We start from the raw sequence: 15,918 nt of genomic DNA on the forward strand, positions 1-15,918 counted from the left end.
CCGGTTCATGTTACCGTGGTTGTGCTTTGTGCTGCCTCGCCTGTGCCTTTGGGCCAGGGTGAATATTAAAGTTCTCCTGTTATCACCCATCTCTACTCTCCTGCGCCTGACTTCCCGGCAACCAGTCACTCACCCGTTACACTTGCTCATTAATGTCTTAATCGAAATGACGGTTTGCCTCTTATCCGCTTGCCATCCCCTTATGCCGTAGTTTGTACATCTCAATTGTCATTAGAAACCACATTTGTTTAAGCAAGTCAGCCATATAAGCTATGTTTTTTTTAAAGCCAGTAAATGAGGCTGAATTAACTGTTTTGCTGCCAGACAAGGCTCCACTGATAGCCAGGTGTAGCAGTGGTAAGATGTTGGGACTGCTGTTGGGATAGCTTTATGTAGGCCCTATCAGATTGTGGGCACCGTTTGTCACCGTTAAAGTGCAATTAATGTATTGTTTAGTGTTGTGTAGTGGCTTTGCTGGCATGCATCCCACTTTTTTTTACATGCTAAAATCGCCACTGATGGTGTATATTCAATTGATTTATTAGACTTTTTAAAAGGTATCGTTCCAAAGGCGCTAAATGAGTTTATGTTCATTAATGGTCAATTAACGTGAGTCTGGCAGTCTTTTGCATGACAATAACTGGCTGACAAAACTTCATGACCTCCACAGCCCTAGTCATGCCTCCTGTAGATATGAGATCAAATATCTTTTGTGTGTGTCATTAGGACACATCTTGAGGATTTTCAGAAATGTTTCATTTGTTGTGTTAATATGTTGGATAGATGTCGAAAGAGGTTACAGAAGACAGAAAGGCAAATAGTGTCCCACTTATTCACGAATTCGCCTTGTGATTTTCAAAAGCTGAATTTCTGCTGTAAGAATTGAATAGAGACATAAGAGAAACGCTTTTGACATCTTGTAGAGCCCATGCCCCAACAAATTGAGGCTGTTCTGAGGGCAAAAGGGGAGTGCAACTCAATATTAGGAAGGTGTTCCTAATGTTTTTTATACTCAGTGTATGTCGGCTTAATCGGAAATTACCTTTACATTTCTATTCCACAATCTGTAACGCTTCAGTGATACAGAATGAATAGAGCCCCTAGGCCTTAATCTGGAATAACCTCATCCAAATTATTTTGTGCCCTTTTCAAATCAAATCAAACTTTATTTGCCACATGCGCCGAATACAACAAGTGTAGACTTTACCGTGAAATGCTTACCTACAAGCCCTTAACCAACAGTGCAGTTTGTGACCCTTTACAGAGGGTAACAGACTTCTTGTCTGTTGGTTGGTTTATCCAGGATATTTGTTTGTGCTGGTTCCTTCTTCACACTCAGAATCAAGATGCCTCCATTTACCTCTTCGGAATCCCTCAGCAGTTGCCGTGGAAACCAGAAGAAGCGACAGACTTCGTGGAATATTGGGTTTCTGACGTTTAATGTGCACAAAAACAAGTTATCATGCCTCTGTAAAGCGTCACAGGTTAATAATAATGACAGACAGACACTGTATGAAAACCATGTTTTTTTTAATCAATTCAGTTATTTTGGCACCATGTAGAGTCCATGCCCCAAAGAATTGAGGCTGTTCTGAGGGCAAAAGGGGGTGCAACTCAATATTAGGAAGGTGTTCCTAATGTTTTGTACACTCAGTGTATAGTTCAGTGACATTTGTCATAGATCAGTATCTATATTTGCTGCCGTGTCAATTCAGCAGGTATCTGTCTTTTACTTTTTTCTCTTTAGTTCATTCTCTTGGTTGTTGGTGCATTGGGGGGTTCTTGGTGGTGGGGAATGGAATTAATTGTATTTATAAAATGTGTTTTTCCTCTTGCGGGGGACTGTGGGAGGGGTCTCGAATGGTTGAGGGACAGCTATTGGGGAACTGTGGGGGGATGTTGGAGGGTTCAGGTTCATGTTTTTTGGCCTGGTGGGAGATCTGCCAACATGCCCTTGAGCAGGGCATTGACCCTGGATGCTTCTGTGTGTCGCTCTGAATGGGAGTCTGTTGGATGACTGGTATGATGTAGTTGTTGAGCGGCTTCACTGCAAATATATTGCATGTTTCGGATATTCAATTAAACCTTCTTTTTTTTAAACAAACAAAAAACATTTCAGCAGGTATCTACTGTCATAGTGAAACTGTGGTGTCGTGCCATTGTACATATCCTGTCATATAGGTCTATGGACTGTTGATGTGGATCAGTGGTTCTGGGGGCTTTACATATCTGCGATGGTGGGCAGAATGCAAGCTCGTACACGGCCCTCCATCCAGGAACAGGGACAATTTGACATCCACTGAGAGATCAGGGAATGTTTGACCGTGGACCTCTCCCTTTTCCTCTCCTCCTTCCTCTCTTTCCCTCTCTCTTCACCCCCCTCGTTTTCTTTGTTAAACGGGCTACTTATCCTAGCCTGTAGCTGTTCTGCCGAGTCCTGTGTAGGTGTGCATGTCTGTGAAGGCTGTGTGGTGAGGTAAGAGAGAGAGGGGGCACAGTCAGGGGTGGCTGTATCACTGAACTTAGGACAGCTGCTCTTACGTTGCTGCTGGAGTCAGAGGGGCAAAAGCGCGGTTAACTGTGTGCCCGTGGGCAGGACTGGCCCTCAGACACCGCCCAGTGTCTCCTCAAACCCAATCACTGCCTCCCATTCCCTGATTGACAGGTGGAGTGGGTGGGGCTGCTGTACAGGAATTCTAAAGGGTCTGACGCACCATGACGACCAAACGCAGGCCTGCTGCAGTTGGAATCTTTCTCCTGTCCTCCGCACACAGTAATGAGGTCAGAGTACATCCCAGGCTCCACCCTGTCCTTACCATGAGCCTTTTCCCTGTGACAAAGTGCAGTGGTCTTTGGAGAGTTTTCATCTTGCACAGCGTGCCGCAGCAGCCTCGGCCTGTGGTGCAGCGAGTCCTGCTGGCGAGGGTTGATGATGTCATTGGTGGGAAGGGAGGTGGGGTGAGCCAGGTGGCATATGGACAGCAGGTAGTCCTCTGAAGAGAGAGTGTGTGGGCAGGGCCCTGGGTGAGTGGTAGGCTGGGCAGAGTGGAGGGTGTTGGACTGGTTAATCTGATTCAACTGGTTCATGTCTCTGACTAGGTCCTCGTAGCCCTCTCTGATGGTGGGAAGCTGTAGTCTCCTCTTCTGGGACAGGAGTTTGGATCTAGGACGCATGGCTGCTGGGACAGAAAGAGACAGACGTATGTCAGCAAGAGGTAATGTTTGAATAATATCTGAGTGACTTTGTCCTCATGAACGCAGGGTCTGACATTTGGGAAATGGTATCTTATTAAATACTCTGATGAATCATATTTCATAATTGCTCCTTTCAACGGTCCCCACAGAACCACATCAACACCATTCTATACCTGGTAACCTAAGCCACAAAGAGCCACGTCTCCCCTACTCCAATTTCTTTACACAAATCCCTGCTCTCCTCTCTGTTTGCTCAGGAGGAGTTGTGTAAATATGACCGTAAGACAAACACACCGTGTCCATGAGAAACATAGCTATGTAAACACACTGGTATATACACAGAACAAAAATATAAATGCAACATGTAAAGAGTTGGTCCCATGTTTCATGAGCTGAAATAAAAGATCCCAGAAATGTTCCATATGCACAAAAATGTATTTCTCTCAAATGTTGTTAGTGGGCATTTCTCCTTTGCCAAGATAATCCATTCACCTGACAGGTGTGGCATATCAGGAAGCTGATTAAACAGCATGATAATTACAGAGGTGCAACTTGTGCTGGGGACAATAAAAGGCCACTCTAAAATGTTTTGTCACACAATTGGCATGTGACTGAAGGAATGTCCACCAGAGCTTTTTCCAGATAATGTCATGTTCATTTCTTTACCATAAGCTCTCTCCAACGTCGTTTTAGAGAATGTGGCTGTACGTCCAACCGGCCTCACAACTGCAGATCACGTGTAACCATGCCAGCCCAGGACCTCCACATCCGGGTTCTTCACCTGCGGGATCGTCTGAGACCAGCCAGCTGGACAACTGATGAAACTGTGGGCAGGCACCTCCGAAGAATTTCTGGACACACTGTCAGAAACCATCTCAGGGAAGCTCATCTGCATGCTCGTCAACCTCACCAGGGTCTTGACCTGACTGCAGTTTGGCGTCGTAACCGACTTCAGTGGGCAAATGCTCACCTTCAATGGCCACTGGCACACTGGAGAATGGATGAATCTCGGTTTCAACTGTACCGGGAAGATGGCATTGTGTGGGCGAGCCGTTTACTGATGTCACGTTATGAACAGAGTGCCCTATGGTTGCGGTGGGGTTATGGTATGGGCAGGCATAAGCTACGGACAATGAACACAACTGCATTTTATCAATGGCAATTTGAATGCACAGAGATGCCGTGACAAGATCCTGAGGCCCATTGTCGTGCCATTCATCCATCGCCATCACCTCATGTTTCAGCATGATAATGCATGGGCCCATGTCGCGAGAATCTGTACACAACTGCTGAAAATGTCACATTTCTTCCTTCATACTCTCCAGACATGTCACCCATGCTCTGGATCGACGTGTACAACAGGGTGTTCCAGTTTCTGCCAATGTCCAGCAACTTTGCACAGCCATTGAAAGAAGTGGGACCACATTTCACAGGCCACAATCAACAGCCTGATCAACTCTATGTGAAGGAGATGTGTCGCGTTGCATGAGGCAAATGGTGATCACACCAGACTCTGACTGGTTTTCTGATCCACGCCCCTCCCTTTTTTTAAGGTTCTGTGACCAACAGACACATATCTGTATTCCCAGTTATGTGAAATCCATAAATCAGGGCCAAATTAATGATTTCTTCATATGAACTGCAACTCAGTAAAATCTTTGAAATTGTTGCATGTTGTGTAAATGTTTTTATTCAGTGTAAATACCATAAATACCAAACCAGTCACCCAGAACTATACAGAACTACACACTCAAATCTATATTTTCTTATGGAACCCATATTGTTTCAGCCCTGACTGCAGCCTGCAGAGTATTTCAGTCCGGACCTCAATGACAAAAATAGCTCCAGCCAAACCCTAAAAGCCAGCCTCTCCCTCTATCCCTCAAGGTGGAACGGCTGCTAAATATAGAACCACACCTATTTGGTATACAGTGATTCAGACCCATACTAGCATTGTTACTATACACAGAAAATATATATAGCAACAGGTTTGGGGAGTAACTGATTACATGTAATCAGTTACATGTAATCCGATTACCAAAAAAATGACCTGTAACTGTAATCGGTTACGTTACCAGCGAAAATATTGTAATCAGATTACTTATACTTTTGAAAAACTGGATGATTACTTCTTGGATTACTGCTTTCTCAGTGACATTCAGTTCATTATTGAAAAAAAGGCACAAGTTTAAGTTTGTTACACCTGAGGGAGTCAGAGACAACTATGATGACCCACCAAATGCATTTGACAGCTGGATCCTTTTTTTCTCTCCTTCGAATGCCTTTTAAGGAGAAAGTAATCCAAAAGTAATCATATTATGTTTCTGAGTTTGGGTAATCCAAAAGTTATGTTACTGATTACAATTTTGGACAGGTAACTAGTAACTGTAACGTATTACATTTCAAATATAACCAAGCCAACCCTGATTAGCATCATGTCTATATTCTAATACACCAGTTATAACTGTAGGTTATTGTAATGGTCTTCGGCACCACTGTCTTGCAGACTCACCTGTAGTAGGAGTTGTAAAGTGTATATCCAAGTCTCTTCCTCTTTCTCTGTTCTTTGCTACTGTAGTGTATATCCAGGTTTCTCCCGTCAACTCTTTAGTCAACTCTTTAGTAGAATGTGTGAATGTCTGTGCAGATAAGATCTGTGTCTTCAAAAAAGAGAGAATGAGTGATGCCCGTCTCAGCGTGCGCTCTGTAGCTCTGTTTCCGACTGTGCCTGTCCTGAGGCAGCAGTAGAATGTAGATGTATCTCCTCCCTCTCTCTCTCTCATTTGCTCCCTCATTCTGCCCTCCTTCCCTGATTCTAAATATAGCGTCATCCTCCATTTCCTATCCCAGAGCACTGTCATTGGATTCTTGTGTTGATGGATGGAGACAGAAAGAGATGGAGGTAGATGAAGAGATTGAGAAAAATATAAATAGAAGTGAAGTGGGGAAGTTCCAAAAGAGCAGAAGTAGGAATGGGGAACAGATTGAGAGTTGTGAAAACAGAAAAAGTCTAAATCTACCCCTGTTCATTACCAGGCTGTAATTGGCTCCGGTATAGAATAAAGCTGGTATACTAGACCAATGCTTATCTGATACAAAGTGTCTTGCTAAAATATAGAACCCCTATAAAGTGGTACGGTAGTATGTGGTAGAATGTAGCCTCAATATCTCTGATAATGTTACTGATGCCATAATGTGTGAGGTTGGCCTTATGTGTGTGTGTGTGTGTCCTGTTGGGCTGAGTGCTCTATTCCTGTCCTTCTGCTCTTTTAGTCCAACAATGAATAGAGATGGAGATGGGGGGGGTCTATTTACCCTGTTCAGCTGCTCCCATCAAAGAGCTGTTGACGAGTTGGGAAACAGCTTTGAATATTCAGAGGTACCACTTTAAACCTACTACACCCTCTTCTGAACATCTTGACCCAATTCACATCAACAACAATATGAACCATTACGTACAGTGAGTGTACAAAACATTAGGAACACCTCCTCTTTCCATGACATAGACTGACCAGGTGAATCCAGGGGAAAGCTATGATCCCTTATTGATGTCACCTGTTAAATCTACTTCAATCAGTGTAGATGAAGAGGAGACAAAGAAGCATTTTTAAGCCTTGAAACATGGATTGTGTATATGTGCCGTTCAGAGGGTGAATGGACAGGACAAAAGATTCAAGTGCCTTTGAACGGGGTATGGTAGTAGGTGCCAGGCGCACCAGTTTGAGTGTGTCAAGAACTGCAACGCTGCTTGGTTTTTAATGCTCAACAGTTTCCCGTGTATCAAGAATGGTCCACCACCCAAAAGACATCCAGCCAACTTGACACAAATGTGGGAAGCATTGGAGTCAACATGGGCCAGCATCCCTGTGGAACGCTTTCGACACCTTGCGGTCCATACCCCGACAAATTGAGGCTGTTCTGAGGGCAAAAGGAGGTGCCACTCAATTTTAGGTAGGTGTTCCTAATGTTTTGTACATTCAGTGTATATGAACTTTGTATAGTGTTCTAGGTGATCTATACAATTAAATGATGTGTGTGTGTGTGATGATTCATAGAGAAATCTGGTAGCTATATGATCACAGGACACTTCACCAGAGGCCAAGTCACTCTCGGTATGTGTATCCAATACAACAATGTCAAAATGGGCAAAACTATAAAAACAGTTAATTCTGTCTCAGGACCCTCAACCAACTTCCCAGTGCTTATGCAACAGAGCTGAGTATACGACCTGAGAAGCCCTGGTTAAACCACATCATAACACCAATAATTTATTCTCTGAAGCCATGCCTGGCAGACATCACTGGGTTTCAAGGAAATCTAGTTTCTCTGAGAGATGAGGAAACAGAAGAAGGCAATGTCCTCAACTGGTCATTCACACCATCACACATAGAGGGGAGGGAGAACGAGAGAAAGACCACCTTGTCAGTGCAGGCAGCGTTCTTTGAGGAGCAGGGCAGAGAGTATTGGTGTTTGTTTGCGATAACTGCAATGCAATGGCTGGGTGGGGGTCAGGATGTCATAGGAAATGATTAGTGGTGGTGCAGCCTCACCCTTAGGCACATAAACACTTAATGTAATGGTGTGTGTGTGTGTGTGTGCGTGCGTGCGTGCGTGCTTATGAAGAGATTACTTATACTCCATCTTGACATCCCATCTCTAAAAAAAGATCCCTTGCTTTTTTTAGACTCTCTAATGTGAGTAGTCATAAGAGGCAGCAGCTAGTGAGTGCCTCACTCTGATTCATATTAGATGCACACACACACACACACACACACACACACACACACACACACACACACACACACACACACACACACACACACACACACACACACACACACACACACACACACACACACACACACACACACACACACACACAGATGGTTAGAGACGGATATGGCCATAATAAAGACGTTGAGACACGTGCTGTCAGCACAGTGTGAGGAGCAAGCCACATGCTAGTTCATTTAGCCCTTATGAACAGGAGGCAGCACAGGAGAGACGTACACACTGACTCAAACGTACAATACTGACTGTTCTCAACAACAACATGTTCAGATATATCCTCCATGATCAAACCGGAACAGACATTCATTCAGAACAGGAACAAAATAAATACAATAATTACTGAAACATGACAACATCTGACTGCTATATTTGAAATGCGTAGGAACAGCATATTGAAGTCAAAATGAAAATGGTCAGACTTAAATTAGCATTATAAAAAGCAAATATGTTTTCCGCTGCTAATAGAGGAGGAAAGGTGTTTGGGGAGAGGAGAGGAAAGGAGTCAATCTGTTGTCTGTGGCAGAGTGACCTACATGTGGTGAGCCATTGAGGTCTACCAGCAGGATGCCACTTACCAAATCGCTTTTCTATGAAATGGTGACATAACCAACCCCGTTGTGTTTCATGGAACTGGGCTCTGAGTTATTTGGGGGTGAAACAAACATCCTTGTCTGTCAATTTGAACCAGCTTAGTCGAAAAACCACAGACAAAAACATACATTTTCCAGAAGCCTAAATTGTTTTTGAATTGCACAGAAACAACAATAGGAATTCAGTCTTTCTCAAACCTTCCTACCTTCAGGATACATTTTTATTTCATTATTTGGATATGTCAAAGCACCAAAAAAGTACTCAAAAAAATAAATTACAACTTTTTTTTCCTGTATTTATTTGTCTGTATATGGTTGGTATGTATGTATGTATGTATGTATGTATATGCAGTGTGTATGTATGTATGTATGTATATCATTTTACTGCTCTAGGGATGTAATTATTGTTCGGATAACCTTTTTTACTATTATGTATTTTTACTATTATTTTTCCACCTTTTATGTGATGCGCAATGCAGACAACGCCAGAAGAATAATTGTCACTTAATTACCACAGTGAATTATTATAATGTTTGTTTATGTGTCAATTAATCCCATAAGGGACGGGTTGCCAACTTGCGATTTGACACAAAAATAAAATGTAATTCATTCATTCATTAATTCATTCCTGTACAGCAAGTGGTGATACGATCAGGATGAGAGAGATTAGAGGAACCACTGCTGGGGCTGTGGGGACAATTAATTCACTTATATGAAGTCAACTCTATTTGCGGTATGGGGGGGGTGGCAGGGTGTGTGTGTGTGTGTGTGTGTGTGTGTGTGTGTGTGTGTGTGTGTGTGTGTGTGTGTGTGTGTGTGTGTGTGTGTGTGTGTGTGTGTGTGTGTGTGTGTGTGTAAATCATAGAATTTGTTAACAATACCAAAATGTGTCATCCACCCACCACTTTAGCTGCCCTCATTCTTCCGAGTCGCCCACCTGGGTCTTAAACTCAAGGTTACAATGTTCAATTCTGAATGGGAATGCATGGAAAATATCACAAATTCTCGATCATAAACAGCCGGGTTTTACAGCCCTAGTCAGCAAGGCTCTCTCCTTTGATCTCCAAACCCTGTCATAGTTGTAGTTATTCCTGTGTGCTGGAAGAACTACAACTAACAACTACAACTAGTGATGAGAAAGGCAGCAGTTCAAGTGACGCCTGTCACACTCCATCCTGACACATCCATGACCTACATTATATACAAGGATAGACCTCATACGCACGCACATACACCCACCCAGCCACCCACTGACCCACCCACCCACCCACCCAACAAATGGGATTAGTTAGAGAGAGGAACTCATGTACAGAAAGGAGGTTGCTATGAGACAAAGCACTGCGGCTGTGACGGAGAGAGAGATCGGGAGCTGAATGTAGGTGCTCTCTGTGTTTAGGCAACATTACGGCGAGGGAAAGAGTGTGAGCATGTGTGTGTGTTTGTGTTTATGTGTTTGTGTTTACAGTGTGTGTATGTGAGTGTGCGTGCGCATGTGTGCACTTCTGTCTATAAGCCGTGTCTGAAGGGTTTATGGTGTTATTCAAAGCAATGCCAGTGTAAGAGCTGATCTCCTATGCATACATATTCTACAGAACAATGTGTTAACATAATTAACTGCAGAACACAGCACAAGTTCTGTCGATAGAGAGAGAGAGAAGTAGGCAGAGAGGTGAAGAGGTACTTTGACTCAAAGCAGAAGCCAGTATATGGTATGTAGATACTTACTACATGTGCTATTCTGCTTCCCTCTAGTGGTCGGTGAGGAGAGAATGAGAGCGAAAAGAAGCGAGAGACTCATTGTAGACATTAGAACAGGAGCATCGCGCAACACCCGATGTGCAAAATACCACAGGCACTGGAACGTTAATAAATATTCAACATTGAGTTCTGATTCATATGTACAGATATCGTACAGAGAGATTCCTAGGGGCTTTTGCGCCGATAATAAGACAACTGTTAGAAATAAAATACAATAAAAACACGACAGCTGGCCCTGAAAGCTTCTATTGTTATGCGGTAGATACAAATAGTTATTTATATTTTTGTATTTCTTGGGGGGGCTCTTTGAAAATATAATACACACAAGTGAATTGATAAGGTTCCTGTGACTCTTTAGGGGGCATTGTTTTCAGCACCAACAAGGATAAAAGCATTGCACCACCGCTGACCATTTCAACTCAAAGACCTGATTGTGATGACAAATTTCCCTCAGTTAAATTCATATTAACCCCTACTGCATATAACACTGTATATTACCAGAGAGATGTGTCATCGTTTTGTAAAAATTACATACAATTCAATAGAGCACCAATATAATCCAACAGAGTTGTCAGCAATGACCCTCCATAGTCCCCCAGAGTTCTTACTCATTGACTCTCTCTGAGAAGCAGCAGAAAGAAGCATGTTAATAGAGTCTGACATAGATGACTCATGGACATTGGCAGCACAACGCTAAACCACTAGCTTCCATAGTTTTAACACAACCAGGAGAAGGGATATTCTGGGGGATGTGAGATACTCGGGGGTTCATCTTTACAGTCGAAAATGTGGCTTCTTCTCCTTATCTCCTTTCCTTCATCCGCACTGATCTGAAGGGGGGAAAAACAGGGGATGTGTATGCACGACGGTGGAGAACCACCAGGTATGTGCTTTCACCATTCCAGCTCGTTATCACGTTAAGGAGCCGAAAGGTGTCTGTCTGCCCTGTATAGTACTCTGATTCAGAAAGCTCTAGGTTGCGTCACAAATGGCAGCCTACTCCCTTTATAACACACTACTTTGCACCAGGGCCCATCGGGTGCCATTTGGGACGTACCCCTGGACTGACACATAGGGACACTTGCTATCTAATATGTCTCATTATATGGGACCAGAGTGGTATTCATGTCTGTGTGACTCAAAGATATATCAACTGCAGTAATAGGCTGTAATCTAACATGGTGAGTCAGATCTGTTTGGGATGAGCTTACATGGTCCTTAAGTGCTGCTGGGGATAAGACTTCATTTAAATGAAACTTAATTCATTGAATTGAATGGCCTGAATATCCAACTATTCACGCCCTGAGATTATCCAGGAGTGTGCTGCTTATGAAAGAGAAATACATCTTTACTGTATGTGCCTTGCTCTTAAACACACTGGGGGAGGTTTGGATAGATAAAAGTTGTCCTTGTTAATGTGCGGGTCCAAGAGGATGTACGGTCCATATCACATCTGGCTTTGCTCTTAGCCTTACAACCAGACCTCCGCTTTGGATCGGAAAGTGTTTCAGATTCGTATCCTAAAGGGACTTTGTTTTATTTAAAACAACTGTGCAAACCATCTGGCTTTGTTTTTTTTTCTATCCTGCCATGCGACTGTATTCCTGTCTGTCTTTATGGTGTGTGTGTGTGTGTGTGTTTCTGTGTGTGTGTGCAAACAAATAGGTCAGTGTGTACAGTACCAGTCAAAAGTATGGACACACCTACTCATTCTGTCATGGTTCCTCCTGGCACCAGAGGGCAGCAGAGACCGCCCTAGAGGCTTTTGTTGGACTCAGGTGTGTCCTATTATTTCAAGCTTGTGTCCCTGTTAAAAGAGGTGTGTTTTCTGTGGTCCTTTGCAGAAGCTTGAATTGCTTACTGTGTGCGGTTGTTTCCTGAGTGAGTTATCGAGACTTAGTGTTTGTTGTTTTTTCAAGTGTACTGTGATCCTGTGGTTACCGTATCTCAGTAAAATATTATATTTATCCTTAACCACTGATTCCTTGTCTGGGCTCTTCTCTGCACCTGGGTCCAACCTTACCACACATTCAAGGGTTGTTATTAATTTTTACTATTTTCTACATTGTAGAATAAAAGTGAATACATCAAAACTATGAAATAACACATATGGAATCATGTAGTAACCAAAAAAGTGTTAAACAAATCAAAATATGATTTATATTTGAGATTCTTTAAAGTAGCCACCCTTTGCCTTGGTGACAGCTTTGCACACTCTTGGCATTCTCTCAACCAGCTTCATGAGGTAGTCACCTGGAATGCATTTGTGTAATGGCGCTGAAGGGGATGGCTGCCGTTTAATTGGGCTCTTAACCAACTGTGCAATTATAATTTTTTTCACATTGTTTGTAACTTATTTTTTACATAATATTGCTGCTACCGCCTCTTATGACCGAAAAGAGCTTCTGGACAACAGAACAACGATTATTCACCTTGAACTGGATGAAGAATTTTTCTTTAATGAGTCGAACGAGAGGGATTTACTCCAGATACCCGACGAGGCCCTCATCCCCGTCATTCGCAGGAGACAAAGACGGAGATATCGCGGAAGGAGATCGGGGTGCCTTGTAAGGATCTGGTGACGAGTGGCTAATTTGCCTTTGCCATCGGTACTATTGGCCAACGTACAATCACTGGATAATAAAGTGGACGAACTTCAAGAATGTATATCCTACCAACGGGACATTAAAAACTGTTTCACCGAGTCGTGGCTGAACGACGACATGAATAATATACAGCTGGCGGGTTACACACTGTATCGGCAGGATAGAACAGCAGCCTTTGGTAAGAAAAGGGGTGGCGGTCTATGTATATTTGTAAACAACACCTGGTGCACGATATCTAAGGAAGTCTTGAGGTTTTGTCGCCTGAGGTAGAGTATCTCATGATAAACTGTAGACCACACTATCTACCAAGAGAGTGTATCAATATTCTTTGTAGCTGTCTATTTACCACCACAAACCAATGCTGGCACTAAGACTGCACTCAACGAGCTGTATATGGCCATGAGCAAACAGAAAAATGCTCATCCAGAGGCGGCGCTCCTAGTGGCCGGGGACTTTAATGCAGGGAAACTTAAATCCGTTTTACCTCATTTCTACCAGCATGTTAAATGTGCAACCAGAGGGAAAAAACTCTAGACCACCTTTACTCCACACACAGAGATGCGTACAAAGCTGTCCCTCACCCTCCATTTGTCAAATCTGACCATAATTCTATCCTCCTGATTCCTGCTTACAAACAAAAACTAAAGCAGGAAGCACTGACTCGGTCAATAATTAAGTGGTCAGATGAAGCAGATGCTAAGCTACAATACTGTTTTGCTAGCTCAGACTGGAATATGTTCAGGGATTTTTACGCTGGCACTGAGGAGTACAACACATCAATCACTGGCTTCATCAATAAGAGCATCGGTGACGGCGTCCCCATACTGTGTGATCACACTCTCCATAGCCGATGTGAGGAAGACCTTTGAACAGGTCAACATTTACAAGGCCGCAGGGCCAGACGAATTACCAGGACGTGTACTCCGAGCATGTGCTGAACAACTGGCAAGTGTCTTCACTGACATTTTCAATTTCTCCCTGTCTCAGTCTGCAATACCAACATGTTTCAAGCAGACCACCATAGTCCCTGTGCGCAAGAACACTAAGGTAACCTGCCTGAATGACTACCGACCCATAACACTCACGTCTGTAGCCATGAAGTGCTTTGAAAGGCTGGTCATGGCTCACATCAACACCATTATCCCAGAAACTCTAGACCCACTCCAATTTGCATACCGCCCCAACAGATCCACAGATAATGCAATCTCTATTGCACTGTACACTGCTCTTTCACACCTGGACAAAAGGAACACCTATGTGAGAATGCTATTAATTGACTACAGCTCAGTGTTCAACACCATAGTGCCCTCAACGCTCATCACTAAGCTAAGGACCCTGGGACTAAGCACCTTTTTCTGCAACTTGATCCTGGACTTCCTGATGGGCCACCCCCAGGTGGAAAGGGTAGGTAAAAACACATCAGCCATGCCGATCCTCAACACGGGGGCCCCTCAGGGGTACGTGCTCAGTCCCCTCCTGTACTCCCTGTTCACTCATGACTGCACGGCCAGGAACGACTCCAACACCATCATTCAGTTTGCCGACAACAACAAGATAGCCTATAGGGAGGAGGTCAGAGACCTGGCCGTATGGTGCCAGGACAACAACCGCTCCCTCAACGTGATCAAGACAAAGGAGATGATTGTGGACTACAGGAAAAGGAGGACTGAGCACACACCAATTCTCATCGATGGGGCTGTATTGGAGCAGGTTGAGAGTTTCAAGTGCCATGGTGTCCACATCACCAGCAAACTAACAAGCACACCAAGACAGTCGTGAAGAGGGCACGACAAAACCTTTTTTTTCAAGAGACTGAAAAGATTTGGCATGTGTCCTCACATCCTCAAAAGGTTCTACAGCTGCACCATTGTGAGCATCCTGACTGGTTGCATCACTGCCTGGTATGGCAACTGCTTGTACTCCGACCGCAAGGCACTAAAAAGGGTAGTGCATTTGGCCCAGTACATCACTGGGGCCAAGCTTCCTGCCATCTAGGACCTCTATACCAGGCAGTGTCAGAGGAAGGCCCTAAAACTTCAGCCAACCTAGTCATAGACTGTTCTCTCTGCTACCGCACGGCAAGCGGTACCGGCGTGCCAAGTTTAGGTCCAAGAGGCTTCTAAACAGCTTCTACCCCCAAGCCATAACATCTAATCAAATTGCTTCCCCGACTATTCAAATGGCCCCCTCTCTTTTACACTGCTGCTACTCTTTGTTTATTATCTATGCATCGTCACTTTATTAACTCTACCTACATGTACATATTACCTCAATTACCTCGACTAACTGGTGCCCCCGCACATTGACTCTGTACCGGTACCCCCAGTATACAGCCTCACTATTGTTATTTTACTGCTGCTCTTTAATAATTATTTGTTACTTTTATTTCTTATTTTTTTAGGGATTTTTCTTAAAACTGCATTGTTGGTTAAGGGCTTGTAAGTAAGCATTTCACTGTAAGGTCTAAACCTGTTGTATTCGACGCATGTGACAAAAACAATTTGATTTGATTTGAATTGTGTTTTTGTTAATTTGTGGAATATCTTTCCTTCTTAATGCATTTGAGCCAATCAGTTGTGTTGTGACAAGGTAGGGGTGGTATACAGAAGATAGCTTATTTGGTAAAAGACCAAGTCCATATTATGGCAAGAACAGTTCAAATAAGCAAAGAGAAACGACAGTCCATCATAACTTTAAGACATGAAGGTCAGTCAATGTTGAAAATGTCAAGAGCTTTGAAAGTTTCTTCAAGTACAGTCGCAAAACCATCAAGCGCTATGATGAAACTGGCTCTCATGTGGACCACCACAGGCTTGGAAGACCCAGAGTTACCTCTGCTGCAGAGGATAAGTTTGTCAGTTACCAGCCTCAGAAATTGGCAATTAACTGCACCTCAGAGTTCAAGTAACAGACACATCTCAACATCAACTGTTTAGAGGAGACTGCGTGAATCAGGCCTTCATGGTCGAATTGCTGCA

General features: G+C 43.5%; 1 long non-coding RNA gene across 1 annotated transcript; it reads right to left on the bottom strand.

Moving 5' to 3' along the window:
- Positions 1-1,513: 1,513 nt before the first annotated feature.
- On the bottom strand, positions 1,514-5,948 carry LOC139574112 (uncharacterized). Its single transcript, XR_011674722.1, has 2 exons — positions 5,708-5,948; positions 1,514-3,176 (listed from the first exon to the last, which is right to left on the bottom strand). It is a non-coding gene; the product is annotated as an uncharacterized lncRNA (long non-coding RNA).
- Positions 5,949-15,918: the final 9,970 nt, after the last annotated feature.

This window comes from Salvelinus alpinus, chromosome 4 (assembly GCF_045679555.1).
Source record: "Salvelinus alpinus chromosome 4, SLU_Salpinus.1, whole genome shotgun sequence".
Taxonomy (NCBI): domain Eukaryota; kingdom Metazoa; phylum Chordata; class Actinopteri; order Salmoniformes; family Salmonidae; genus Salvelinus; species Salvelinus alpinus.